General features: G+C 47.9%; 1 long non-coding RNA gene and 1 other non-coding gene across 2 annotated transcripts in view; both read left to right on the top strand.

Moving 5' to 3' along the window:
- The first annotated feature begins 7,164 nt into the window (after nucleotides 1-7,164).
- The window catches only part of LOC113617958 (uncharacterized), a 9,692-nt gene continuing 1,909 nt past the window's right edge, over nucleotides 7,165-14,947 (top strand). Inside the window, exon 1 of the long non-coding RNA XR_003431834.1 lies at nucleotides 7,165-13,338. This is a non-coding gene — a long non-coding RNA (uncharacterized LOC113617958). The remainder of the gene's footprint in view (nucleotides 13,339-14,947) is intronic.
- TRNAC-GCA (transfer RNA cysteine (anticodon GCA)) lies at nucleotides 12,711-12,782 on the top strand. The gene has a single exon. It is a non-coding gene; the product is annotated as a tRNA-Cys (tRNA).

The raw sequence follows: 14,947 nt of genomic DNA on the forward strand, positions 1-14,947 counted from the left end.
ACCTGAGAGCCACGAGCTGCTGAAGGTAGTGAGTCTGGGGGCGGAGGGGGAGGACAGATATTTAAAGGGGGTTAGGAATTCAGAGGGCACAGCTGCTACATTACTGACTTTGAAGGGGCTGCTGAGGTAGGTCATCAACGCCCTCCTTTATAAAGATGCATGAAGTCAGGCACAGAGAGGGGAAGCGATAGCCCAAGATCTCCTATTGGAAAGGATGTGATTTGTTGGTTTACACTGAAATTTTCTAAAAGGATGGCAGGACACCAGGGCCGGCAGCCAGAGGGAGGGTTAGAGGGCCGGGCTGATGTGAAGGGCTGGAGAGGAGGCCATTCTGGGTCCTGACCTGCGGAACCGGCTGTAGAGTAGATTCAGATCTAGGAGCAAGTCGGTAGGTTTGCCTATAGGAAACACCTAAGTGCCAAGCGCGTGATAAATGCACTGCCGACCGCGGGAGGACACGGCATAGACACAGCGTAGCTTCTGTGCAGAGGTGGGATCCGAGCTGGAGGATTTCACAGATGAGAGGAATGGGGAAGGCCTTCCAGCTGTGGGTATTCTCGAAGGCGGAAGTGTGGAAAGTGGGCCCAACTGAATCAGGGATCAGTGACTGATGAAACCCACTGAGCTGGAGAAAGGGCTTGTGGAGAGAAAACAAGCTGGCTGGGAGTAGACGTGGGTGCAGGGGAGTCTCGGATCTGAGACTGGAGAGTGTGGAGTTTGAATCTGATCATGTAGGAGATGCCATTGCCGATCGCTGAGCAGGAGAGAGACGGGTGCAAGTGGGTATCAGGAGGCTGCAGCCAATGAGGATGGGGACAGTCTATAGTCAGACGTATGGGGGGAACTAGCCGTGGTCAGTGGACGGGTCCGAGGACGATGCATCTGGTGCTGGAGGTTGGAGGCGTGACAGAGGAAATGGCTCTTTTGAACGCCAGGATGTGTGAAGCCTCGAAGAGATGTGAGCAGAGGTATTTTGGAGATACTTGGTGCAAGGCCACAGCTGCTCAAAATCTTTACTAGTCCTGGAATTTGAGAACCAGAGAGTGCTGGGGGCGATCAGACCTGAGTGGGAGACCGTGGCAGTTTCCGGTGAAATCCAAGGCGGAAACTCAGAGAGTAACTTCCTTTGGTACCAGGGCATCCTCAGAGAACTGTGGGGTCTGTGGGAACCGTGCCCGTGAGCCTTTCTTTTCCTAGGAAATCTGGTTTATAAAGGATTCAATATAGTCAAAGACTGGTACGTCTTATGGGCTGTCAGGGGTCCTCTGTGCCCCGACCTCCCTTGGCTTGAACCCCCTTCATGCCCTTTCCTCTTCGCGGCCCAGCTCCCTGGGCTCCAAGTCACCTCTCCCTTTTCCCGACTCCCGAACACCATCGTGATTCTCGCTCTCCATCTGCCGTAATCTCTGCCAGTGGTCACGGACCAACATCCAACGGGGGCTCACTACAGTATAGACGGACCCTGGAGTCGAACAGATGTGGATTTAAACATGATGGTCGTGTGGCCTCGAACAAGCTAATTAACAGACCGTGTCCTCATTCGTTAACTGGGGACAATAAGCCATTGTTCTGAGGCTTAATAACAATGCAGTAAATATGTAGCAAAGACTTGGGCACATCCTAAGGTCTGAGTAAAAGTTTGCTAGTTTCAGGTTAGCTTATGGCTAATGACAGCTTAACTTGGTAAAAGCAGAAGTTCGGGCAGGTCGTGGGGCCAGTGTTGTGTCCCCAAAGAATGATGCTCTGAGAAGGCAACTTCCCCACCAGCCAGAGGCAGATTACTTTGGTGTGAGGACGTTCAAGTCAAATCACGCAGACAACTACCCCTTGGTCTTGAAGTCGGAGCAGACAGGGGTTAAAACTCACGTCTCAGCCACATGCCAGCATCTGCAGTGGGTAGTACCCGCCTTCCTGGTTATCCCGTACCCTCACGGCGCTTTCCCCGGGGGCCCTTAATTGGAAAGCCAGGCTTTCAAACTCCTGAACTGTCAGTTGCCGTTGGCCCCACGGAGTCGTGCGCCAAAGAGAGTCACTGCCACTTATTGAAGGCTTCTGACTTTTGAAGGCTTTAGGGACCTTCGCAGGCTTCACAGCTCGGATGTGTGCACCGCACGCTCATTTCATAGGTGAAGAGCTTGAGGCCCAGAGGGGGTAAGTTGGCCCAGAGTCACACAGCAACCACACTGCGGAGCCAAGATCTGAAGTCGTCTTGACTCCAAAGCCCATGTGTTTGGCCACATAACCAAATAACCCAAATGGTTACTGACAAAAGAGAAGTCAGAGCCTCTTTCAAATTATTCCATTTTACCCTCCGATTTTAAAAATTAAGACACAATTAGGGGAACCAATATACCGAGCAGAACATGCTCTGTGCCATACATTTGCCAAAATCGTGAACATAGTAAAACAGAATTTTAGAGGCCTTGGCCGTAGCGTCGTGGAGCCCGTGTTTGCAGCTGGAGAAAAGAAGACGGGGAGGAGCGCGTGGTCGGTGCTGGGCTCGCTCACCCGGGCAGGGGCAGCGAAGGGAGTGAGCCGTGGGGCTGGCATCTCAGCCAGCCGTGGGGCTGGCCTACAGACGCCCGTATCTATTAGGCATCCCTCGTGGGCAAAGCGTTGTACTGGGCTCCATGGAGAAACACAAAAGGATTAGGAAACCCTCCACTGCCTTGACAGCACTTAAAATCTGGTGGAGACTGCGGCCTAATTCTCCAGACTGAACCTTTGGGGTCTGGAAAGCGACGGAGACCTTCAGGCCACTGTCTGGGCAGGAAGAGCCATCACGCCACCATCTCTTCTCTGACCCTCCTTTCAGACAGGGTAGCTTTAGCCAGGTGTCTGTGGGGACCTTTCCTGAGGCCATGTTGTGGCAGCTTCTCAGATTAAGGGATCAGGGACAGAGGCCTCCAGGCCCTACTGTTGCCAGGGCAACAGTGAGTCAGGCCAAGGCCTCTCCTCCAGCTTTCTGGAAAGCACTGCAGCTGCTGAAGCCTCTTACTGCTTCCCAGGCATAGTGGGGACTTCTAGATTTAAATTTTTATAAATCGGTTCTGCACTGACCACTTCTAGTTGGGTTCTTTGAAACGGGTATTTTTAGTTAAAGCATACTAGAATCTAACCCTTCTATTTCTATTTTCTACCAAAGGTAATTCCAGGCTAAAATAAGTTTTCTAAGCAAGAAAAGAAAGGAAGGGAGAGAGGAAGGGAAGAAGGAAAGAAGGAAGGAAGGGAGGAAGGAAGGGAAAAAGAAAGAAAAAACTAAGTTAAACCGAGTACTACTGATAGTGAGTGGCCTTACGTGAAAACTTCCAGTCAGAAATCAGACCTAGCCCTGAGTTTATTAGGGATAATAATAATTACCGCTATAATTCATTGGGTCTTACCATGTTCCAGGCACTGTGCTAAGGAAATGCTTTCATTTCATTTTCTCTTTTGACAACCTGTGAAATCGGTATTATATACCCTTTTACAATGAAGTTTGGAGAGGTTAAGCGATTAGCCCAAGGTCACATGGCCAGAATTTAAACGTCACGTGTGTGCTGTTAACTGCTGTTGGAGACTGCCTCCCAATTTCTTCTACGTGGATCCTTAATAAAGAAGGCAAAACAGTACTTTTTCTCAAATTGCAGCTCTGACTCTCCCATGGACACAGCGTGTAAGTTCTGGACCTGGCAGACAGACCAGCTCAGCCCGGCAACCCTGGGACAGCATCCGGCTCTCCTAACCGGGGAGAATAGATGCTGCGCGCCCCGGTGGCTGGGCATCAAGCCAGCCCCCATTTTAGACCGAGCCCCTCTCTTCCGTGGGGACTTTGGGAAGAGGCTTATGTGTTAAGGCGAGGGGCTCCCTTTCTGTGTTTGTTTCTATGTTGGGACCTAAGAAGCCATTTGTTTAACAGTCAGAGAAGGAACGGGGTGAAGATTTTCATACGGACGATGCACCTGCTCTCCAATAAAACAGTGCTCACGCCGTGACTCAAATCCTTTAGGCTTGTGCTACCTCTTGGGTTCTCACCATTCCTTCCACCGCAACCAATGAATGAAACTCACTGCTCCTCTTTATGAAATAACAAACAAGTTCTCAAAATAACTCGAGTATGTTAGGATAGGAGCATCACTACTGACCATTAACTAGGGTAATGAAAAGTTGAATTTTAGTGACAAAATGTACCAATGAAAATTTCTATCCTCACTAGCAATTTTATTTAAATACTGAATATCGGGACAACAAATTGTTTCCTTTTAGAATCAGTATAGTCTAATAAGCATAAAAGCTTTTTAAGAACTACATTCAATCAGTTCTTTGTTTACAGATACACAAATACTAAAGATACGCCCTCAAAGGATTGAAATTGATTGGATTTAAGTTCGATTCAATTAAGAAAATTAAACAGGTTATGAAGCATGACATTTGCCATTCTTCCACTGAAGGTATGATCCAAGAACCATAGTATCATGACCAAATTTTCTGCAGGTCAATTATACAAATTCTAAAATCTAAGATAAAAATTTTAGGCGTGTATTATCGTATGTGGGTTGATCGTCATCACTGAAACTGGCCCCATTAATTTTGTCCCAAAGTAAAGGCAGTAAGTTGGTTTGCAAAGCTACCCCCTAAACAATTTAATAATAACAAATGTCCAACTAAAATTATTATTCATTTCCCACTTTAGCTTATCCTGAATTAACCAATGCCTTACCAAGCCAAAGGTTTGTGATACATCTTGAAATAAGTTTGGATAAAAAAAAAACCCTCAAATGTTTCAGAGTACTACTGAAAGAGCAAGTCAGTATCCAAATAACGCCAGCCCCTAGTATATTTATTCAAATGGTAGACATACTGAGAAGAAATAGACACATTTTTCTTGCCCAAATCTGTGCCAGCTCTGCAGAGTCTTGGAACAAGCATAAACTAAACTGCATACAAACATGCTTGGGTGTTCATTTTACCAAAAGGATTAACTCGCATTAGTATGTTATTGTCATATAACTGAATTTCAGAATTTAATTTAAAACCCTTTTCCCCCAAATGAAAGTAGCACTGTTGTTTTTTCTTACTGTAAAGGGAACTTCTGAGTTCCAAAGAATAAGAACTTATCTCAGAATTGAATGAGCCTGTTATTTCTCCAAGAGGAAGTATTAAGTCTCATCTGTAAATGTACCAGAAGAAATTCATCTGCCACCCAGTATGAGGACTTTTAACCATCTCCATACCTGTGAGATTAACTGGGTTGTCTGGAAGAGTTCATCACCTCTCTGTAGAAACTAAATCTATAGTCCTATATTTTAGAATCTCTTTCAGAGTCAGGACACAAAATCTTCATCAAATTTATAATGATCCGCCAAATTTTCTGCCCTTCATCTGTCAGGGTTTTCAAGATTTTGTTTTTAACCCCAGAATCCCTTGTTTAAATAAAACCATTTTCAGAATCTAAATATGTACAATAATCAGAGGCAGAGGGGCTGGGGTTGGAGTGGGGGGGGAAGCGGCTAAACCCACCTGCTCAGCCCTCCCGGCCCTGGGGGCTGCCCAGAGGGGTTTCTGAAGAGGAAGCTGCTTCAAACCCCACCCCCTGCCCTGGGCAAGTCCTGCCCACCCTTCTCCCTTGCGTCAATGTTTCCCAGTCTCAATCCAAACTCTGTGGGTTTAATTTATCCATTGACACATTCCATGCTTACACCTTTGACAGGGCACAGGGTTTAGGTTTATTTCTTCCTTTTAGGGTGTACGTGCATCTCTATTCTCTATAACCTCTACATTACCAGGCAGATGTTCATAGCAGGTTATATGGTGAGTCCCAGTGAAGTCTAGAGAAATGACACCCACCAAGAATCCCTGGAAGGCAGAAGGAAGTAGCAGCACAGATGTCCAGAAAGGCCCTGGCAGAAGCTGCCAGGATTACAGAAGTTATTTTTACAGCAAACACTTACGCTGTGGAGACGAGGGATCATCACGCCAAGTTACAGCCCCCAGGACCCTTGGCCACACATCATGGCTGTGAGATGCTTTGAGGGTCTCCCTCCTCCAGGCTGTCCTGGGCTCCGTGCGTGCCTGGCGTGGGCCCTTGACGGCATGTGTGCTTGACATTCTCAAGGGCAGGCTTCAGGTCATCTCTGTGCTTGCTCCAGCATCTGGTACCCGGGTCTGGCCCAGGTGAGGCACTCACCTTAAATGAACAGGGGAATCAGATGAAAATGTGCAGGAAAGAGAAACAAGCAAAACCCCAAATCTCTGTCCATTTGGGTTGCAGATGATTTTCCTCATTAAAGCTAATCCAAACCTTTAAAAGATGGCATAGAAAACGTACTTTATCATTCCCTCCGATATCTCAGCCCAAATAATAGGTAGAGTCCCCAGGTCACTGCCAGATCCTCTTAACCACATTTGCTGGGTGGCTGGGGTGATGACAGAAATCCTTCTGGGCTGCCCTGCCCTTTGAAGGACGGCCACCCAGCTCCCAGCTATGGAGTCCAAGGGTAGGCAGGCAGCAGAGCTAGACTGCAAGGGAATGGAGCAGTTGGCATCTCTCCTGCATCCAGCGAGCCCTCCCACCCTTCCCTGGCTGTCAGAGCTGTCAGATTGTCACTCCTCTGTTTGCACAGGACAGCAGCGACTCTTGGCTTCCTCTCATTTTAGATGGCCTTGGTCCCCTGTGCCCTCCTGCCCTCTACAGCGGCGGCGGCACATGGACCCCCTGGGTAGAGTCCTCTCCCAAACCCAGGCCCCCAAACCCTTGAAGACTTCCTTGGGGATCCTTAGAGTCCTTCCCGGCTCCCAGGGAACTGCCATGCCCGTCCTCAGCCTCCCTCGCTGAACCCCAGCTCCATCTCTTCTTGAGACTTCATCGACTCCCTCAAAGATCGGGGCCCCAAGTCAGCACCTGTGAAATGGGGACGGACAGCGTCTGTCTCCCAGGCGCTCTGTAAGCGGTGCTGCAGGATGATGGAGCTAGGCCTTAATAAAAAATCTTTTTTTAAATTAAAAATTGGATTTCTATAGATTTATATATTTACGTTTTAAATAAATGTATGTCATCTTGTAAATTTAATTTATAGCGAGCTGAATTTTTTCAATTTCCTCAGCCGAGCCTCCCCTCACCTACCGGCCGAACCAGCTGAGCGCGCGCGCTGGCGGGACGCCGTGTCCTGGGCCTCGCTCGAGCGCCCGCGCCACGTGGGGCCGCGGCCGGGCCGTGCTGCCCCCTGGCGGCCGGATCCGGGAGGCCCGGAGGCCGCCGCGCCGCACCTGGCCGCCCGCGGCCGCTCTAGGAACGCGGGGCCTCTCGGTGGTGGCGGGGGCCCGTCGTCGCGCGCCCAGGAAGGGGCTGTGCCCGAAGCCGGGGTTCTGCGGCGCGGGCGCTTCTACAAGGCGCGCCAGGCCTCTCTGCCGAGCGGGCGGCCCGGCGCCGTCTTTGCACGCCCCGAGACCATCCCTCTGGGGCCGAAGCCGCTCTGGTTTTCTTGTTTTTTCGCACGCCTGGCCGGCCCCGTCCCCCGACCCGTCGCGGGCGCGTTCTTTGTGCAGATCCTGTTGCTGGGAACCCGTGGGTGCAGAGCGGACCTCGGGGCTCTGCGGAGAGCGGGAGCGCCGAGACGTGCCCCACCCGTAAGGCCCAAAGCCGCTCCGAGGAGAAGACTTAAAGGGAAATCCCAACGAGCCGCGGGGACCGAGAAGGAAGGGGTGGCCCCTGGAATTGACCCGAGCTTTAGGGATGCAAACCCTTTCCCGCGTGGCACTGCTCGAGTCGGTTAAGCTCTACACCACGCGGAGGCGCACCTTGAGAAGCGTCCTGACGATGGGCTCGACCTGTTGTTTCTTGATACATTTTCAAATATGTCTATAGTTATTTCCAAGAGTTGGAATTGCCCTGTCAAAGGGTATAGGCATTTTTTTTTTTAAGGCCTTTTGATGCCTGTTGCCAAACCATTTTCCAGAAGGGCCACGGGCTTACCTTGTTCTCTGTGGGACGTAGGTAGGGTACCCGCAGGCAGAGCTGCCAACTGGGAAGGTGGTCTCTTGTGGGGAGGGGGAGGGGTTGAGAATCGCCTGGCATTTAAGGGGCAACATGGGGTTCCGTGTGAGTGATGACCAGGCAGGCAGTGGCTTTGCGACAGTGCCCTGGGTCATACTGTGGGACTGACTCTCAGTGGATGTCAACGCTTCCGGAACATTGGGCAGCCAGAGGGATCCTTTGAAAATGCGGGTCCTCTTTTGCTCTTCGGGTAAAATCCAAAATCGCATCAGGGCCCACCGGGCCCTGCCTGCCTCTCCAGCCCTATCTTGGGCAGTGTATTGGTTTCCTAGGGCTGCGTCACGAAATACCAGAAACTGGGTGGCTTCACATAACAGAAGTTTATTGTCTAAAAAAGTCCACAATCAAGGCGGCGTTAGGGTTGGCTCTTACTGGAGACCCTGTTGCACGCCTCGCTCTGTTGCCGGCAATCCTCTATGTCCCTTCGCTTGTGGACGCATCACTCCAGTGTCTGCCTCCATCCTCACGTGGTGTTTCCCTTGTGTCTCTATCTCTATGTCTCTTCTCTTCCTCTAAGGACAATAGTCATATTAGATGAAGGACGCACCCTAATTCTGAACCACCTCATCCTAACTTACTATCTGCAATGACCCTACTTCCAGATCATGCCACATTGGAGGTTCCTGAAAGGACGTGGATTTGAGCGGACGCTGTCCAACCCACAAGAGGCTGTCTCCCCTGACTCGGGGGCCCTGGCCTTCTCTCCACTCTCCTGGCTCAGCCTCTGCCCCCCACCCTGTCCTCCTGGGCCACCCATCTCCACCTCCCGTCCCCTCCTCCTGCAAGGTGTTGTGGAAATGTCACTGCCTCCGAGAAGCCCTCCCAAACCCCGCAGATGAGGGTCACCCTGCCTTGTTTAACGGGCTCATGACACCCATCCCAATGGTATCTGAGGAAGTGCCTGAGTCACAGTGTGTCAGTCTCACGTGTGCCTCCCCTGGAAGGTCACCCCCGTGAGGGCCGGAACCAGGCCGCCTGGGTGAGCAATAACAAACCTAAACACGTGGGCACGGAGACTGACTGCGGAAGCCTGTCTCAGTAGGACAGGCCAGAGGGGACAGGCTCTGTACCAAGCCCACTGCAGGGCCCTCCAGGAAGGCCTCCGAAGCGGTGGCCCCGGGACACGGGGGAGACAGACCTGCGGTCAGGGCAGGCTCCACCCCTCCCCCGACCATGACTTTCAAGGCCCTCTCTAAGCTGCCCCTGCCCCACCTCAATGACCTCTGCTCACATCTCTGTCTTGTTCTGTCCCTTTGCACTGTTCACGCTCCTGCATCCATCCTGCCAAGCCAGCTCCCTTCTTAGGGCCTTGGCGGTCTCTACCCACAGCCCGGAATGCTCTGCATCCAGGTTTTTACACACTGGCTTCTTACCATTCAGACTTCAGCTCCTATTGTCACTTCCCTGACGACCCCATCTCACCCGCGTCGTCCTCCATCACATCAACCTGCTTTATTTTCAGTGTCTGTGATGATCTTGTTCATTTGTTTGTTCTCCTGTCTGTCCCCCTAACCTCTCAGAATATAAGCTCCGTGAAAGCAAGGACCTCGTTTGCCTGTTCACTGCTGAGCCCTCAGTGCCAGGCTAGAACCTGGAACACAGTGGGTGCTTCCTGTTTGTTGAATGACTGAATGAAAGTTAACCCTTCCAAGCTCTGTTTCTTCATCTACAAAATGGGGATAATCTGAGCTACTTCATAAGAGATAATAATTGTACCTACCTCAAAGGGAAGATTAAATGAGAGGAGGTACATGAAATGCCTCCAGAGTAGTAAACACTCAGCATATTGGAACCATTATCAGTATCTTAGATTGACACCCAGCCTAACATGGAGGGGATGTGGCAGATGTGGTGGTAACTCTTACAGATCCCCAGAGGGATTACAGAGGGTGATTCAACCTTCACATTCTTTCAGTTACCCAACCTTTACCACAAAAGGATGGAAGAAGTGTGGTATTGTAACAGCCCTGAACTTGGACCAAGTGGTCTTGAAACTGAGTGTCTTAGAACTTTCTGAAGCTGCATCCTCACCTGCAAAATGGAAATAATTATTCCTTATAAAAGCTTAAGTGGCTTATATGTAAATTATGATGCATATTTCCCAAATGACTCTACCACTGGTTCTTTTTGTCTTAAAGCAATTATTTATTAATTATATCATAGTAAATGGTATTGCTTGCAATTACTAGAAGGGAATATGCTTAAATTTGTAATATTGTTTTTTCTGATTTTGAAAGTAATATATTACAGAAAATTTGGAGGATATAGAAAGTTTGAAGAAGAAAGTTTTAAAATCATCCCTAATCCCCCCATTTTTAGTCCTCCTCTTTATGCCATGGAGCAAACAATACAAATTTAAATGCATTGGCAAGAGGAACAGTGATGTCAGCAGGTCCAGCAACTTGGGCTTCCTAGCAGGTAGGTTTGCTTCCTGAAAGGCCAGGGAAAGTGGAGTCCTGGCTTGATGGAGTCTTGGGAGTGGCTCGGAGGGGAAGGAGGCCCACGAGAAGGGACTGGTCTTTTGAGGGTGTGGCCCGAGGAGAGCATCTGACTATAGATTAAGAGGTCCTGATGTGGATTCAGAGGTACTTTTACCACGTCCTTAATTTTTTTTTTTTTTTACATTTCTAAGTAGTTTATGAAAATAATACATTACTGGAAATTTTTACATTTGAAATAATGCTCTCTGTCATTTAACACAGAATCACCTGGTTTTAAAAGACACCAGTGTCCTTGTCTCTCAACTAGCTGCCCCCCTCCTCCCTGCATTAGGGTTTTTTAAACCTTTTTAAACCTCCCTAGAAGGTTCTAATAAGATCAGGATTAAGAACCATGACTTAGCATGTAATTCACATTTTCTTGTGAATTATACGAAACATTTAAATAGCTTGCAGGACCTTATTTCCCCCACCAGGGATCGAACCCACACCCCCTGCAGTGGAAGCCAAGGAGTCCTAATCACTACCCTGCCAGGGAAGTCCCAGTAGTTTTTGATCACTGGAGATCTAGCATACTTCCCTTAACTACCTCTCTAGTATTAGGCATGTTTAAATATTTTAAATAACACTTAAGAGGGCTTACATGTAAGTAAGTAAGAGGACTTACATATCTTTGAGCCAACATTTGTTCATATTTCAGACATTTTCTAAGGATGGATTCCAAGAAATGGAATTACTACCAAGTCAAAGGGAATTAATTATTTAAAATAATCTCTGGTTTTACACTGCCCTTCCCCTCAAGAAAGATTGTACCAATTTACAGTCCCAATTTACAGTACTAATATGATAATTACTGTTTTAATTGTTTTCCTAATTTGATAGGTGAAAAATGTTATGTTTTAATTTGCATTTCTTTGGTCTTCCTAAAATTTACCCTGATTTACTGAGATTGAGCACATCCTTGATGGCCTAAGTGGAGCCTTTACATATTAAGGATATTTATTTGCAGCATTTTGTCTGTCGTAAATGATGGAAATTTGCTATAATCCCAACTTGCTATTAACCTTTCAATTTTGTTCATATTCCTAAACTCTTAATGTTTAAATAACTACTGACATTTTCTGTTCGGATTTCTTCCATGCCTTCCCTGCTGTTCAGAAATTAGTTAGATATTCATTTATATTCTCTCATACTTTATGTTCGGTTTTGTTATACACAGTGCTTTAATCCACTTGGACTGTATTTTGATATACAAAAAGAAGTTTAGGTGCTACTTTAATTATTTTTCCCAAATGGCCAATTAAACTCTCCTAGCTTGATTTATGTAAATAACCTTTCCTTTCCCGTCTGAATTCGTGACTGCTCTACGTCGGGGCAGTAAAACGCCGTGGTTAAGTGTGTGGTTAAGTAAGCCTCGACAGCTTATTTCGCATCCTGCCCCCCTCGGGTTCCTCCGCTGTGCCCCTGGGGTAGCAATCACAGCCCGCTCCCAGAGGGCTGTGGACGTCCTCAGCGCTTGGGAGGCACTCGCGATGATCTTTTATTACGTGGGTACACATACTATGGTGTTCTCCCAGGTCTGGCTGCCTTGCGCTGTTTTAGTAGATGTTCTAATATTTACAGTGGAAAAGTCCTCCAGTGTCGCTTCTGTTATTACTTTCGCAGTTTTCTTAGCTACCGTCACCTATTTCATTTTTGGAAATAAACGGTTCCCCTTTTATTTACTAGGCCTGGCCTTCCGTTTACCTCTCAAGGAAGGAGTTCGAAAAGGACACTGCTTGATGCAGCTGGCAGACTAGCTAAGGTTTGCGCGGTTAGGGGAGCAGAGCCGCGAGGGGCATCAGAGCGGTGGGAAGATGAGAGAGAGGCGGCGAAGACGAGGAGGAGGACGACGAGACCAAAAGCCGGAAAAGGGCAGATGGAGCAGAAGCAACGAGGCGGCCCGGGCTCAGGCCGGAGCTTGGCGCGCTGAGAAGTCTCCCTCCGGGCGGCCTGGGTCTTCTCCAGGCAACAAGAGGGGCCCTGAACCTCTACCACCTCCGGCTGTGGGCAGAAGACTGTGACCAAATCAATCGTCCCACCGAACCTGGGGAGGAAAACCGGTTGGAGTTCTGAGCAGGAAGGCCCGCCTGGAGCGACCATAGGCAGCAAAACCCAAGGCAGAGGCTACGACGGTCGGCAGGGCCTGGGTGTGGCTGCACGGCTATAAAGGTGTGAGTTGAGACAATTTAGCTGTGTCAGGGGGTATAGCTCAGGGGTAGAGCATTTGACTGCAGATCAAGAGGTCTCCGGTTCGAATCCGGGTACCCCCTGCCCACGTAGCATTTTGGAATTTCCAGGCTTCAGCAAGCCTGAGGCCCATGGCCTTCCTTCCTTGGGTCCCTGTAGTTCCAGCACCCCTCCACACTGAGAACAACACCCGCTGACTCTTTCCCATCTGGAGATGTTCCACCCGGAACAGCCACCTATGGATTGTGGAGAGGTCCACAGTGTGGGAAGCCTCATTGGCTTCTTGCACTTTTCAAGGAAATGGGGGGAGCAGGATGCTGTCAGGGCCCCAGGAGGGTCCTGCTGCTCGTCAGAGTGTGGTAGATGGAAGGAGCCCCAGGGAGGAGTAAGAAGTTGGGGTTCTGGTCCCAGCACCACCATCACCCCACCTTTTCTCATCAGCACAAGGGGTGTCAGCCAGGAGCAATGAGGGCTGCTCGCACAGGACAGAAGCAAGACTGGGGTCTGCGGACGGCTCTGGGGAGGCGTAGGAGACCCACAGATTTCCAGGTCCCTGGACAGCCACTTTCAAGTGACTTTTTTCTGTAGACCAAAATATGTTTAATGAAAATACCTCTGATCCAGGTGCTAAAGTAACTGGTAAGCTTAAAGTATGCTAATTGAAAGGCACCCTGTGGGACCTCCCTGGTGGCCTAGTGGTTGGGATACTGTAGTTTCCCTGTAAGGGGCATGGGTTTGATCCCTGATGAAGGGACTGAGATCCTGCATGTTGTGTGGTGTGGCCATGAAACAAAAGAAAAAGTTTTAAACAACCAAAAAGCATTTTTAAAAAGTATTCTCAGTTGTAATTTTTTTGTATTGCAATATGTAAACATTTTAGCCACAAAATTTTCGCATTCTCTTTTTGCTTCCATTCAAAGTACGTTTCTTCCACAAAAATATTTATAAGACAAAGCTCTTGAAATGAGTATGATTCTTTGGAATATTTCACCAAATTTAGATGCTGCAAAATCATAAGCTTTGAAAATTTCATTCCCTTCAGGTACAGAATGTAAATTATCCAATTTAAATGAGGAGCTTCAGCCAAAGCCTCCTTAGAGATATCGCAAATGCAATTTTAGAAATTCAGAATTAAATCCTGTACACCACGTGAAATTTCATTGTTTAACTTGTTCGGTTTCTCTCTTGCTTTTGCAAAAATACATTTCGATATCTTCCTGTTTGCAAATTTTGTTTTCATTTATTGCAACTCTCTAAAGTTTTCAAAAGCTGAAGTTTTGGGGCACACCGTTTGTTGAAAACTTTGATTAAAGATTTCCAACAGGTTTGTGCAAAACACAACAACAATTTTTGGTGCACATTTTTACAAAAAGAAAAGTTTAATACCAATGCCATTGCAGGACACTTAGGTTAATTCACAAAGTAGTTCTTCAAAGGTTTAAACATTTCTAAAATCTTAGTGGTATTGGGGACAGATGTGTTTTAAGAGACTGATTATATTGGTGGACCTACAAAATAATTCTATTCAGTAGCTATTTGTACTTTCTTATACATACTGCCATCATGAAATATTTTCTTGTATTAAATCAGCTGTGTCACAAAAGTAATTTAGTTTTTTAAAAACTTAAACAAGGGCTTCACTGGTGGCGCAGTGGTTGAGAGTCCGCCTGCCGATGCAGGGGACACGGGTTCGTGCCCCGGTTTGGGAGGATCCCACATGCCATAGAGTGGCTGGGCCCGTGAGCCATGGTCCCTGAGCCTGCGCGTCCGGAGCCTGTGCTCCGCAACGGGAGAGGCCACAACAATGAGAGGCCCGCGTAATGCAAAAAAAAAAAAAAAAAACTTAAACAAAAATAAATTACATTAAATTAACACCACTATGTCCCTTTATTATGAAAGCTTCCTTTAAAAGTGAGGAACGATTTTAAAAGTGGCCAAAAATTTTTTAACAACTCACTGAGGGCTACCTGTACCAAGTTGAAATGAAGCCAATTGAAGATGACTGACAGAGAGAACTGTACATCCTGGGTAAAAGTACATCCTTCCTAGTTGCCAAAAATCCCTCCCTTCACATCCACTGTACTCCTTACTATCAGGAACTTCTTGGAAGAGGCACAGAAGCCACAGAAATGGAAGATTTCACTACTGTGAGATATCAGGGCAGAAATCATCATTCTCAACTGGAAGATGAGGAAATCGAAACACAGACACATTCTAGATGCAGCTGATTCTTCAGAGCCCAGTCTAG

The sequence above is a fragment of the Aethalodelphis obliquidens genome, unplaced genomic scaffold (genome assembly GCF_003676395.1).
Source record: "Aethalodelphis obliquidens isolate GAN/ISIS:26980383/991018 unplaced genomic scaffold, ASM367639v1 scaffold5, whole genome shotgun sequence".
Classification (NCBI taxonomy): Eukaryota; Metazoa; Chordata; class Mammalia; order Artiodactyla; family Delphinidae; genus Aethalodelphis; species Aethalodelphis obliquidens.